The sequence below is a fragment of the Oncorhynchus mykiss genome, chromosome 8 (assembly GCF_057628025.1).
Source record: "Oncorhynchus mykiss isolate SJ-2025 chromosome 8, ASM5762802v1, whole genome shotgun sequence".
NCBI classification, from domain to species: Eukaryota; Metazoa; Chordata; class Actinopteri; order Salmoniformes; family Salmonidae; genus Oncorhynchus; species Oncorhynchus mykiss.
The window spans coordinates 58,442,535-58,458,077 of NC_143029.1; positions in this window are offsets into that span (position 1 = coordinate 58,442,535).

The following is a 15,543-nucleotide window of genomic DNA, read 5'->3' on the forward strand; positions in this document are numbered from 1 at the left end:
TAAGAATATATAAATATTTGACGAGCAAAGTCAGAGTGGCATATAAACAGTAGAATAGGATAGAATACAGTAATGCAAAATATGTAAACATTATTAAAGTGACTAGTGTTCCGTTTTTTAAAGTGGCCAGTGATTTCAAGTCTATGTATATAGGGTACCATGGCTATTTAACAGTTTGATGGCTGTTTTCAGTCTCTTGGTCCCAGCTTTGATGCACCTGTACAGACCTTGCCTTCTGGATGATAGCAGGGCCCGGGTGGTTGTTGTTCTTGATGATATTGTTGCCTTCCTGTGACATCGGGGGCTGTAGGTGTCCTGGAGGGCAGGTAAGCACCCTGTGATGCTTTGAGCAGACCGCATCACCCTCTGGAGATCCCTACGGTTGCGGTGCAGTTGCTGTACCAGGCGGTGATGCAGTGCCTTGCGAAAGTATTCGGCCCCCTTGAACTTTGCGACCTTTTGCCACATTTCAGGCTTCAAACATAACGTTTTGCATTGTTGCCAAAAAGTTCAATTTTGGTTTCATCTGACCAGAGCACCTTCTTCCACATGTTTGGTGTGTCTCCCAGGTGGCTTGTGGCAAACTTTAAACAACACCTTTTATGGATATCTTTAAGAAATGGCTTTCTTCTTGCCACTCTTCCATAAAGGCCAGATTTGTGCAATATACGACTGATTGTTGTCCTTTGGACAGAGTCTCCCACCTCAGCTGTAGATCTCTGCAGTTCATCCAGAGTGATCATGGGCCTCTTGGCTGCATCTCTGATCAGTCTTCTCCTTGTATGAGCTGAAAGTTTAGAGGGACGGCCAGGTCTTGGTAGATTTGCAGTGGTCTGATACTCCTTCCATTTCAATATTATCGCTTGCACAGTGCTCCTTGGGATCTTCACAACAGTATCTCGGACCTGCCTGGTGTGTTCCTTGTTCTTCATGATGCTCTCTGCGCTTTTGACAGACCTCTGAGACTATCACAGTGCAGGTGCATTTATACGGAGACTTGTTTACACACAGGTGGATTGTATTTACCATCATTAGTCATTTAGGTCAACATTGGATCATTCAGAGATCCTCACTGAACTTCTGGAGAGAGTTTGCTGCACTGAAAGTAAAGGGGCTGAATAATTTTGCACGCCCAATTTTTCAGTTTTTGATTTGTTAAAAAAGTTTGAAATATCCAATAAATGTCGTTCCACTTCATGATTGTGTCCCACTTGTTGTTGATTCTTCACAAAAAAATACAGTTTTATATCTTTATGTTTGAAGCCTGAAATGTGGCAAAAGGTTGCAAAGTTCAAGGGGGCCGAATACTTTCGCAAGGCACTGTACATCCCAACAGGATGCTCTCAATAGTCCATCTGTAAATGTTTGTGAGTGCAAGGACAGACGCTGGGAGACAAGAAGCAAGTACAGAGACGTTTTGCAAGCAACACTGAAGCATGCATGAGAGCACCAGCTGTTCCGGATGACTGTTTGATCACGCTTTCGTAGGCGATGTGAGCAAGACATTTAAACAGGTCAAAATTCACAAGGACGCGGGGCCTGAAGGATTACTGGGGCATGTACGCAGAGCATGTGCAGACCAACTGGCAAGTGTCTTCACTGACATTTTCAACCTCTCCCTGGCCAAATCTGTAATACCTACATGTTTCAAGCAGACCACCACAGTCCCTGTGCCCAAGAATGCGAAGGTAAACTGCCTAAATGACTACTGTCCTGTAGCACTCACATCGGTAGCCATGAGGTGCTTTGAAAGGCTGGTCATGGCTCACATGAACACTATCATCCCGGAAACCCTAGACCCACTCAAATTTGCATACCGCCCCAACAGATCCACAGATGATGCAATCTCAATCGCACTCCACACTACCCTTTCCCACCATGGAACACCTATGTGAGAATGTTGTTCATTGACTACAGCTCAGCGTTCAACACCATAGAGCCCACAAAGCTCATCAATAAGCTAAGGTCCCTGTGACTAAACACCTCCTTCTGCAACTGGATCCTGGACTTCATGACGGGCCACCCCCAGGTGGTAAGGGTAGGCAACAACACATCTGCCACTCTGATCCTCAACATCTGGGCACCTCAGGGGTGCGTGCTTAATCCCCTCCTGTACTCCTTGTTCATCCACGACTGCGTGGCCAAGCACGACTCTAACACCATCATTAAGTTTGCTGACGACACAACAGTGGAAGGCCTGATCACTGACAGCGATGAGACAGCCTATAGGGAGGAGGTCAGAGACCTGGCAGTGTGGTGCCAGGACAACAACCTCTCCCTCAATGTGAGCAAGACGAGATGATCATGGACTACAGCCGAACAGGCCCCCGGTTACATCACCGGGGCTGTAGTGGAGCGGGTCGAGAGTTTCAAGTACCGTGCCAAGTCTAGGTCCAAAAGGCTCCTTAACAGCTTCTACTACCAAACCATAAGACTGCTGAACAATTAATCAAATGGCCGCCCCTTTGTTTTTACAGTGCTGCTACTCGCTGTTTATTATCTATGCATAGTCACTTTACCTCTACCTACATGTACAAATTACCTTGACTAAACTGTACGCCCACAAATTGACTCGGTACCGGTACCCCCTGTACATAGCCTCATTATTGTTATGTAATCTTATTGTGTTACTTTTGATTTAAAAAATTACTTTAGTTTGTTTAGAAAATATTTTAACTCTATTTCATGAACTGCATTGTTGGCTTTACAATTAAGTAAACATTTCACAGTAAGCTCTACATCTGTTGTATTCAGCGCATGTGACAAATACAATTTGATTTGATATGTTTTGTTCCATGAGATAATATCAGTCTGTTAACATTACCTTTATGAATTATGAAGCCTTCATGTGCGTTAGGCTTTTTAAATGATACATCCTTCCACAATCTCAAAAAATGACATCAGCTGATGAAGATAATCTAATTGAAAAAAAATGTATAAGATCTCCTAATCCTGTGTTTGTCACAGACCTTATTTTTGGTGTTTAACCCTACAAAAACTCTATTTTTCCATAGGCTTTGTTCAACGAAACATGGCTGAGTTAGTGCCTACAAAAATAAGTCATTAGTATTGCTCTCTATAGCCTATTTCGGTAAATAGCCTGCCATTTGCAAAATATGTTGAACGTGTTTCCAGTCCATATTGTTGTAATTGTATATAGGCTATAGCATTTGCACTGATATGGTGGCTAGGCATACCGTAAATTGCAGTCTGGACATGGACATGCCAAACATAGTCAATAAGCAAGATACAATTCAGTATAAAAGACAGTGTATGATTCTATATCAAATTCTATAAAATTCGAAGAAAAATGAAATAATAACTTTAAATAGGCTGTCTATATACAGTTACAGGCACCATAATTGCTCCCTGTTGGAGTATAGTACAGACGAGGCAACTTCGTAAATACAGACAAGGCCATTTAGACTGTCGGGGTTTTATCAAAAATTTTCACAGGAGCTGGATAAAGATCCAATATAAAGAAATCCAATACTCACCATTATAACTGCTCGGAAATGTAGGCTAATGTTTTATGAACACAATGAAACCCTCTTACAGGTCATATTTGCACTTCTATAGAAATAGCAGACGAAATTGTTTGCATTCGAGCCATGTAGCCTACGTTCTCACCATAAACTCATGGATGGCGAATATTTCTAATAAGTTTGGTTTTTAATCAAATTAAATCAATCAAGGTTTTTAAACCAACATCAATATTTCTAAATAGGATCGGGTCAGAAGCATGATACACTACATGACCAAAAGTTTGTGGACACCTGCTCGTCACTCATCTCATTCCAAAATCCTGGGCATTAATATGGAGTTGCTCCCCCCTTTGCTGGTTTAACAGCCTCCACTCGTCTGGGAAGATTTTCTGCAGGGGTTTGCTTCCATTCAGCCACAAGAGCATTAGTGAGGTCGGGCACTGATGTTGGACGAGTAGGCCTGGCTCCCAGTCGGTGTTCCAATTCATCCCAAAGGTGTTCGATGGGGTTGAGGTCAGGGCTCTGTGCGGACCAGTCAAGTTCTTGCACACCGATGTCCACAAACCATTTCTGTATGGACCACACTTTGTGCATAGGAGTATTGTCATGCGGAAACAGGAAAGGGCCTTCCCAAAACTGTTGCAACAAAGTTGGAAGCACAGAATCGTCTAGAATGTCATTGTATGCTGTATTGTTAACATTTCCCTTCACTGGGACTAAGGGGCCTAGCCCAAACCAAGCTTGTGGAAACCCATTTCATGAAGCTCCCAGTGAACAGTTAATGTGCTGATGTTGCTTCCAGGGGCAGTTTGGAACTCGGTCGTGAGTCTTGCAACCAAGGACAGACGATTTCCATGTGCTACATGCTTCAGCACTCGGTGGTTCCGTTCTGTGAGCTTGTGTGGCCTACCACTTCGTGGCTGAGCCGTTATTGCTCCTGGACATTTCCACTTCACAATAACAGCACTTACAGTTGATCTTGGCAGTACTAGCAAGGGAAGAAATTTGACGAACTGACATGTTGGAAAGGTGGCATCCTATAACTGTGCCAAGTTGAAAGTCACTGATCTCTTCAGTAAGGTCATTCTACTGCCAATATTTGTTTGTGGAGATGTCATGGCTGTGTCCTCGATTTTATACAACTGTCAGCAATGGGTATAGCTGAAATAGTGGAATCCACTAATTTGAAGGGGTGTCTACATAGTTTTAGATATATAGTGTATCATTAATCGATTATCTCGTTCCATGGCACTGTGTGCACATATAGGCCTAAATGTCTTTACATATAGGTCTAACATTGCTCATCTATATAAACTGCTAGGCTCCGGTCAATTGTATCGTTGCCTATGTGCGAGGCAGATTCTAAAAAAATCTGCGGTTGATATGGCACAACAGGAGGATTGAATAGTTTGGAGGAGCTCGCTTCTTTGGTAGTCGGTTAAGTCGGTCTTTGTTAGTCGTCTTTGAAAATACGGATGGATTGCCAACTCAAACAAGCGAATGGAAGTATGTGAATTGTGAATAATGAAAAAGCATAAGGGCAAAAATCTCCTAATTAATTTCAAACACTCTCAGTAGACCATTTAACCCCCCATTATTAGGCTAATGGTCCGGTTAAAAATAAGCACCTATGCATGCTGCTAAACCAGCCTTAATTAATTAAGGGAAGGGTAGGCTACACTTGTTTTTTTTTATCAAAAAAAAAAGGGGGGGGGGGTCATTTTTTTGTATTTCTAAATAGAATATTCACCGGTGATGAGCTTCTAAATACGAGATTCACAGGTGATGAGCTAACTCTATCCGGTGGAATACGACGAAACGAGCGCTTATTTCAGAGAGCTCTCTGTAAGCCACGCCCCAGTGGGTCGAGCTAGGCATGTTGGACTGGGACACGTCTCATTTTACAGTGGATCCGCAATAGTTCTGTGTAGTCTAGTAATGCTAAAATATTTGCAGTTAATTACGTCTTTCACTTAATAAGTAAAATAACGAGTCCCACACAGTTCTCAATAGAACATACCAGAAGAGGCATCGTTTACCAGGCTACCTACATTATTGGGATCATCTGGTTACTGCAAGTTTTTGGAATACATTCAGCCCGTTGACAAAACAGACCACGGAGCACCTTTTCACATGAAGGTCCGTGGTGGGTCTGTGTAAATGATGCGATTATATTGGAGACAGGTTTATAGCAGTGAATATCACCTATTCATTTTAAGTAGTTCTAAGTATAAACCGTATCAGCCAGGGAATCGAATTTTTCTCACTTTATGAGATAACGTTCAGATTTGTCTGCCTGACTATGGGAATATCTTTCTGAATTATTAGGATGTTCTTGTGATCACAACAAAACTACGTATTTTACTCAAATAGAGATCTAATTAAAATAGGTTTTCTTCGAAAATATGTGCCTGGCTGAGAATATAACATTCAGTTTTCTGCGTGAGTGTGGCGCTGTTTACCACAATTTTCTGGATTATTTTGTGACCAGAACAAATCTATTTATTTTACTCAACTGAAATAAGATTTGAAAAAAAGTTTTTTCTTACAAAAAAACGAAGGACATTTTAATTCTACCTGAATTAACCCTGAAAAGTAGCATAAGTAGGCCTACAGTATCACAGCGAGGTCAAACAGGTGTGGCCTGAGTGAGGCTCTTGGATCATGACTGAGTACATACACCCTGGCCTGACACCTGGGTTGCCTGGCCCCAATCCCAATTACTTACCATGACATCTTTATGAAATGCCATCTTTCCATTTGACCAGGGCTCTGGTCAAAAGTAATGCATTATACAGGGGACAGTGTTAAGGAATAGGGTGCCCCTATATAGTTTATGGGTGGAATTTTCCTTTAAGTGTGTGCCTTTAATAGAACACTAAAATACAAAGCCAACAAGAGAACGAAATGAAACCGAAACAGTTCTGTCTGGTACAGATACGAAACAGAAAATAATCACCCACAACTCAAGGGTGAAAACAGGCTGCCTAAGTATAGTTCTCAAACAGGGACAACGATTGACAGCTGCCTCTGATTGAGAACCATACCAGGCCAAACACAGAAATCCCAAATCATAGAAAAAATAACTTTGACAACCCACCCAACTCACGCCCTGACCATACTAAAACAAAGACATAACAAAAGAACTAAGGTCAGAACGTGACACATTCAATCTAAACAATGTCTTCATTGTGTTTTAATTGAAAATGAAAGTATAGTCTTTTTTAATAAGGAAAGGGCAATACCAGTATTAATGGCCAGCAGGCTCAGCCAATATCTATAATGACTATAGAGAAAGTACTCACACTTCAAGACCCTATGGACTTTTCATAAAGTCATATGGTAAGTAATGAAATACAGGTTTCTGGGTGAGTGGGTCAGTGTCTTGAGTGGGAGAAAGAATCAGTGGCGGTATCAACAGGCTGGTAGAGGGGGGCAAGGTGGGACTGGGCCAGGCACGTCCAGGTGTAAGGCCAGGGTGTCCTAATTTGCGGTCCTTCAAGCCTCAGGCATCCGGAATGAGAGAAAGAGAAAACATTAGGGTTAGTGAGAGCATGGTGTGGTATCCCGGGAGGTCTACCCCGGGGGTTGGTGATAGAGGGGAGGTATATGCCGCGAACTTGGCTCCCTCTGCTGGGGGTACAAGGGCTGGGCACCCCAACACGCATGGCTCCAAGTAGAGGTAATTAGGGGAAAGTGCCAACCAGCCGTGGAGGCCACATAAAATGAGCACTGTGGCACACTGTGGGAGAGAACAGAGAGACCGACACAGAGCAGAAGCTGGGAAGAAGGACCAAGCCAAATCTACATGATTTCATTGTCATGTTTATTGTATTGCCTAGTAAAGTTGTGTTTGCTGACTGGAACGTCTCTGTATTAATCTCTGCACTCTCAACCCAACACCCCAAGGTTTACTACATATGGTGGAGAATGCAGGCATCTCAGAAGCTTTGGGTGTGCTGTGGGTTCGAGCCTATGGAGATTGCCATGGAGGAACTGGTGGCTCAGTTTATCCTCAGCCAGCGGAAGCAACAGGCTCTCCAGGAGCAATTACTGGAGGAGCTGCACCAACAAAACCTCAGACTGGTAGCGGAGGTAGCCCAGTTGAAGGCTGGGAACTCTCAGGAGTCTGGCCCGAATCAATTCCTGGTTAAGTTAATGGAGGAAGATGGCATGGACCTTCGAGAGGATGGCCCAAGCCCAAGTGGGCCAGCCTGTTAGTCCCCTATCTCTCCGGGAAGGTCCAGAAGGCCTACTTCAACTTGAAAGCCGACCAGGCCGCAAATTATGAGGGACTCAAACGTGAGATCCTGAGCCGTTATGGATTCCGCCTCGCACGCCATTCACAACTGGTCCATGACTGGGCCTTTGTCTCTACCCTCTCCCCCCATGCTCAAATGAGCAACCTGGTGCTCCTGACCAAGGGCTGCTGGCTACTAACCGACGTACCGTCCCTCCCGATAATCGATAAGGTCGTCCTGGATCGATATCTTCGGGCCATGCCATACAAGAGGAAGATGCATGCAGAACCCCCAGAGCCTGGAGGAAATGCTGACCGCAAGGGAAAATCACCAGAAGACACAGGACCTGCTGATAGGGGCCCGGGCGGAGAGTGGACACGGGGGGTGAAGTGCTATGAGTGCGGTGAGTCGGGACACCTTGCGTGGAGCTGCCCGGCCGAGAGGAGGCCATGCCCTCCGCATCCCCCAGCTCTGGGCTAACCCGGATGGTGAGTTATGTCACCTCCTGTTTTGCGCACACCGAGACGGCCCCTCCGATGGTTCCTGTACGAATCGATGGCGTTGACACCAGCACTCTGCTGGACACTGCCAGCATGGTGACCCTGGCCCACCCGCAGTGGCTCACACGAGAGGGGAACGATGAATCGGGGGACGAGGAGATGACAGTGTCCTGTGTACACAGGGACACAAAGAGGGACGCAACCGTGCCAGTGAGGATAACCACTCCAAGGGGGGAATGCCAGATGTGTGTGGGGGCTGTTCCTAACCTGCCTGTGCCTATTTTCCTCAGTAGAGATTGCCCCCTCTTCCAGGCACTGTGGAGGAGGGACCGGGGGAGGCGCGCACTCGAGGTAGGAAGGAGAGGAACAAGGACAGTCGCCTGCGCAAACCACGCCCTGCCGCGAGAGGTGTCCACTAGGCCCGAGTCGTACCCGGAGGAGGGAGACGACCCCACTCTGAGAAGCAAGCCATTGTTCGAAGAAGACCTCGGCTCCCCTTTATGGAGGTGGAGGCCCCAGACGGACCTCCCGACATGGGAGTCCTCACGGGCCAGTTCGGGATGGCCCAGTTAGAAGACCCCAACCTCCAGAACCAGAGGTGCCAGGTGATTGCGGTGGATGGCTTACTGTTACCTGGGGTACGTGAGTGGCGCTAACCCCACTTCGCCATCAAGCATAATTTATTGTATCAGGTAGTAAAGCACAATGGGGAAACGAAAGACTTGTTACTCATACCCACCCAGTATGCTAGGACTGTCTTGCAGCTTGCCCTCACCCACCTGCTTGGGGAAACACCTGGGGATGGAGAAAAACGGGGAGCGGATCGGGAATCCGTTCCATTGACCCGGAGTCAAGTGCGCCATAGAGGACTACTGGTTGGGGCCCCTGGGGGTACCCTGGTGCACGAGGTACCCCAAGCGCCCACCAGGTTCTCCCCCTTTGCGCTCCTGTATGGCCGTCGGTCCCGCGGACTGCTGGACCTAGCCAAGGAGGTCTTCCACCCCCTTTGCAGCGTGGTGGAACACGTGGAGGAGATGAGGGAGAGGATGACGGCGATGTGGCCAGTGGTGAGGGAGCACATGTCTCAGGCGCAACACGCCCAGGAGCGCGTATACAACCGGGGGGCATAACCACGAGAGTTTCACCCGGGTGAGAGGGTCTTGGTGCTGATCTCCACATAGGAGAGCAAATTCCTGGCTACATGACATGGGCCCTAAGACATCGCTGAGCGGGTAGGCAATGTCAATTATAAGGTCTGTCAACCAGGGCGGAGAAAAGTGAATTTACTGAAGAAGTGGCACGCACGAGAGGTGCTGGGCATAATGTGAACCCGGCCACAGTAGAACACGCCCTCTGTCGAAGTTGCCATGGGGGAAGACCTCAGCCCGACCCAACGACAAGAACTCAGAGTTGGTCCAGCAGCCGTGTTCTTTGAGGTGCCGGGGCGCACGGATCTCGTGGAACAACAAATCCACACACGTCTGGGAGGGGAGAAAAAGTGCGGGAGAAAAAGTGCGTAAATGGCCATACTGGATAACAGAAGCCCGGAGGGCGGCGGTCCAGCGCTAAGTGACAACAATGCTAGAGATGGAGGTACTGGAAGAGTCCCACAGTGAGTGGTCTAGCCCTATAGTGCTGGTACCGAAACCGGACGGAACCGTCCGCTTCTGCAATGACTTCCGGGGCCTGAACGAGGTCAGTAAATTCTACGCCTACCCCATGCCCCGGGTGGATGAACTGATCGACCGCTTGGAGAAGGCAAGATACATCAGCAACTTGGACCTAGTGAAGGGGTACTGGTAGGTGCAGCTGGCAGAGGCCTCCCGGGAGAGGATGGGAGTGCAAACTGTGCTACGTGGAGTTACCTGGGCTATCAAATCGGGTGGGGAAATGTGAAGACCATAGTACACCACATACATTGGGGGTTGAGAATAATCAAGTGTTGCTGTGGACACACACCTGTTTGACCTTGCTGTTATACTGTAGGCCTACTTGTGTTATTTTTTTTAGTCAATTCAGGTAGCATTTAATCTCCTGCATTTGTGTTAATCATGGCAGACAGAATTGTAAATAAAGAGATGTGCAAAAGGATAATCAGCTTCTGTGTCTTTGGATCCTTTCTCCTTAATAAATTTTTTTTGTCAGCCAGGCCCATCTTTTCAAAGAAAAGCCATTTATTTCAATCTCTAGTTGAACAAGGAGTCTATTGCTTCAGTCCTTGTACAGTTTTCACTTCTTGTTACCTGGTAGATAACCACAAGGAGAATAAGATGAGGAAACAGTCCATGTCAGCCAGACCATATTTTTAAAGAAACACAATTTATTTAAATCTCCAGTTCAGTAAAATAAATCGTTTTGTTCTGGTCACAAAATAATCCCGAAATTTGCGGCAAACAGCGCCACACTCAGGCAGAAAGCTGAATGTTCTATTCTCAGCCAGGTTCATATTTTCAAACAACATTTGAGCAAAATACGTAGTTTTGTTATGATCACAAGAAAACCCTTATAATTCAGGGAAAGAGCCCCACGGCCAGGCAGACAAATCTGGATCCCTGCGCAGTCTCATTGAAGATCTTGATCACTTTTCAAGCCTACCTGGACTAAAACCTAATTATGACAAGTGTACCATATTACGTGTTGGATCGCAAAAAAAGTGTTTTACACTACCTTGCAGTTTGCCAATAAAATGGGCGGATTGTGAAGTAGACATTATTGGTATTCACATCTCAAAAAATATAAATGAATTTACCACAATCAATTTCAATAGAAAGTTGGTAATAATATATAAGATTCTGCAACCATGGAGAGGTAAGTACTTGTCTATTGGAAAACTCACATCGATTAAGTCTTTGGTACAATCACAGTTGAATTACTTACTAATAGCACTGCCTACTCCAGACAACTCGTTTTAAATCATATGAGCAAAAAAAAACTTTCTTTTTTTTTTTTGAACGCTAAACCAGACAAATTAAACGTGCCTGTTTATATAATGAATGAGTTGGGGGGGGGGGGGCTAAAATTAAAAATTAAAGATTTAAACCTCTCACTAAAAGCTTCACTCATACATAAATTATACTTAAAACCAAAATGGTTCTCCAGTAGATTATTAAAACAGGCTCATCCTTTGTTCAAAAATGGCCTTTTTGCCTTTATACAGATTACAATTTTTCATTTCCGACTAATTCAAATGAAATATTGTCCTTTAACAAGCCATACAAAGCTGGTTACAATTTCAGTTTTATCCTCCAGAATAGATATAACAAATATTACAACAAATGTCATGGTTAAACTGAAATATACTGATTTAATAATACATTAAAAAAATTATGGAAAAAATGTTGAACATTTTTATTATATTTATTAATGATATAACTCCTCCATTTCTATTCATGATGTCACATATGCAGCTATCGAAATATATGGGAATATCTGATCAATCCAAATTTACAGCCAACTGATTTCAGAATTACCACAAAACTGGAGGCAAGTGGAAAAGGGAGAAGGTAGGGAGGGAACTTGTTCGCCTGCCATACATTTAAGATACAAATAAGCTGAAAGAAATTGGCATAAATAGACCAATATACCCAAAAATGTTGACGGCAGCGTTTTACAGGTTGCAAAATAAATGGGAAGAGATTTTCGATGTAGCGATTCCATGGCACAGTGAATGGGTACAAAAAAAAACATTTGATTCAACACTTAAGAGTTTTCAATTTAAATTATTATATAACATTTTTGCCACCAACAGAATGCTATATATATGGGGCATACACAGTGGCGACTCTAGCAAGTAAATCTTGGTGAGGCAAAAAAAAAAGTAGTATGGTTGCCAGCAAAGCCACTACACAACACAATACTAAACAATACATTATTGCACTATGACGGTGACAAATGGTGCCCACAAACTGTTAGGGTCTACATAAAGCTGTCACAACACCTTGTCACTGCTATGCAGGGCTATCAGCAGCGTATTGTCTGCCAGCAGTTCATTCAACCTAATTTCTGTCTTTAAAAAAAACATAGCTGACTTGCTTAAACAAATGTGGTTTCTACTGACAATTGAGATGTACAAACTATGGCATAAGAGGACAACAAGCGGATCAGAGGCAATCCGTAATTTAATTTAAGACATTAATAATATAACTATTTGTTCAGCACTTTGAAATGTACTGCGACAAAATTAAGAAAATGGGTTGTTTGATCTTACCATGTTCTTCCTGTACACCAATTCAGAACCGTAGGATAAATGAAGGGGGCATATGAGCAGACAATGAAAGCTCTTACAATATTTGATGATTACATTTCTCAAAAACAGGTTATCGGCAACATGTGCACCAGCAAGTTAGAACAGTAGGTGAAATTAAGAGGTGAAAATAGACCAATTTATTGGGCACATGGGCTACTAATAGCTTACTACACAACATACACTTAGTGTTACTTTCTTAGCTACAGTATAGATATCTCCCTGGCATATTACATAATTTATGCAGCAGCATACAATACATTTTTGGACCTTGTTGTGCTGTGCTCACTTGAACAGGAAGGTGGCGCGGCAGTCCTTTGTGGGCATATTTTTTCATCAAAGTCTGGCATTCTCTGGATTTATGGTGCTTTCAAGACAACTGGGAACATGGAAGAAGAAATATTGCCAAAACATCAGTGAGCTTCAGGTCATAGCTCTTGAAAAAGACCTGAGTTCCCAATTTACAATTCCGAGTTGGATGAAAGTTCAAAAAGTATGTTCACAGTCGTAGCTTGTTTTTCCCCGAGTTCCCAGTTGTCTTGAACTCACTAAAGTCAGATTTTGCAGTTCAGAGTTAACAGTTGTTTTGACCGCGACACAAATCATGCTTCATTGACAGCATGGCCAATGTTGAATGTTTATCATTTAAAACTTTAAAATTAAGGGACTTTTTTTCCGACTTGGGACCACACAGCCACTCCACTGAATAGTAGGCTAATGATTGCTTTGCAATGCTTGCAGTTAGCCACTGATTCCTTCCAAACCACTCATTGTTGAATTTGCGATTTCCAACTTGTTGTGTAATGTTTATGGCCGATGAGCACTGATACATTTTATGTATCATTTCTCTTCATATGAAAAGGATTAAAAAGGATTTGCCCGTAGATTGTCGACTTGAGTCATGATGATGACTGCTAGCTAAGATTTTGAAAGTATGATGACATAATCAGTCCAATCAAAGCTACTGTAGATATAACATGATTTGATGTAATTGTATCTGTGGCCAATGACCTTGAGCCTTATTGGATGGGCACTTCTAATGTAACTCTATGGCAGCACCCAAGGGGCTTACATTTTCGAGCTCTCCCCTTAGACTTGGTGGTGACGTAGTGTTCCCATGAGTGACAGAACACTGAGCCAATCATGGCGCTACACTCCGTATTTTCTGATGGCTTGCCTCACCACCACAGAAAGCACTGAGCTAGGCTGAAACACCTGCATTTTGGAGCTCCTTTACTCAAGACAACAAAAAAGAGACCATGTTTCTATGCGGCTTTATTAAGTCAATTATATATATTTTTTTACATTGTTTGCAAACTGAAATGTGACACGTATTAATGTCAAAATAACATGCAAAACAGGCAAGCCCCCACCCAAAAAACTCTATTTTTTTTAAAACAAATTTAGCTAAAAATGGGGGGCTCAAAACAGGTGGGGCTCCACCTGCCCTGAATGACGAGTCGCCACTGGGCATACAACAATCTCAGCTCTGTAGATTTTGCTGCGAAAGAGACAGAATCAATAGATCATTTATTATAGTATTGCTCACATATAGCTTGTTTCTGGTAAAAGGTTCAGGGATGGTTAAAAAATCACAACATGCACTTAAAATAAACCTTACAAATAACCGTGTTGGGTGATTTAGAAAGCCATAGTCAGTCAATAAATAATATAATAATACTCGTAGGAAAGGTTTTCATCTTTAGCTCACAATCTGTGGATACTATGAGATTGGAAAGGTTAAGAAATTATGTAAAACATCACAGCACATGGAAACCAAATGAGGGTGGTCTATGGTGATAGGTGGGATGGGCGGCTGAGGGGTGGGATTAAAGAGTTGATGTTTGGTAATGTATTATTGTTATGTGACTGCTTTATATAAAAGTACCATATATGTCAAATGTGTATGTAAAATGTATGTATATGTAGCAGAAAAGCTGTAAAAAATAAAATAAAAAAACATTTTGTGAGAACAATTCGTTTCCCTGGCTGATATGGCTTCTACTTAGTAATACTATCAGAGTAAATGAAAAGATGACATTCACTGCTATAAACATATCTTGGAGTGCGTCTGAAAGTGGGCGTTGCAAAATAAGTGGGTGGATCAACAGCGATGGGGGTAACATTAGTGGGTGGATCAACAGCGATGGGGGTAACATTAGTGGGTGGATCAACAGTGATGGGGGTAACATTAGTGGGTGGATCAACAGCGTTGGGGGTAAAATCAGTGGGTGGACCAACAGCGATTGGTGTAACATTAGTGGGTGGATCAACAGCGAAGGGTGTAACATCAGTGGGTGGATCAACAGCGATGGGTGTAACATCAGTGGGTGGATCAACAGCGATGGGTGTAAAATCAGTGGGTGGACCAACAGCGATTGGTGTAACATCAGTGGGTGGATCAACAGCGATGGGTGTAACATCAGTGGGTGGCCCAACAGCGATGGGTGTAACATCAGTGCTCCGTTATCGGTTAGTTAGATTGACTGTAGCCAGGTGCACAGCTGGTCAGCATAATGTTTACATTGTAGGTTATGAGAACTAACGTAGCAGGATAAGATAATTTACATAGCAGGTCAAGATAATAATGTGGCAGGTTAGAAGAATGAGGTTACGTTAGGAAAAAGGTTAGGCTTAACTGAAATGCAACAGTTGTCAACAATCGACTCGTCGTGAAGCCCAATCAGCCATGCAAAACAGTCCTGAGTGGCAACAAATCTGCCAAATTAGTTGATTTGCTTTCCATACACCCACTTCTGTTGATCCTCCCACTTCTGTTGACATGCCCACTTTCAGACACACTCCATGTGTGCAGTTAGCCATGACTTGAGCGATATGCATACAGTAGCTATGTTGCCAAGGCCTTCGATGCCGTTGACCATCACATTTTTATTCAACATTTTTATTCACAATTACAAGTGGTTTGAAAAATATCTGTAAGACAGGACTCAATGTGTGACCTCTGGTGTTAAATCTAGTTTTCTGGATAGTACAAAAGGTGTACCGCAGGGGTCGGTACTGGGATCTGCTCTCTTTACTATTTATATAAATAATATTGGTCTATCTGTTAAAAC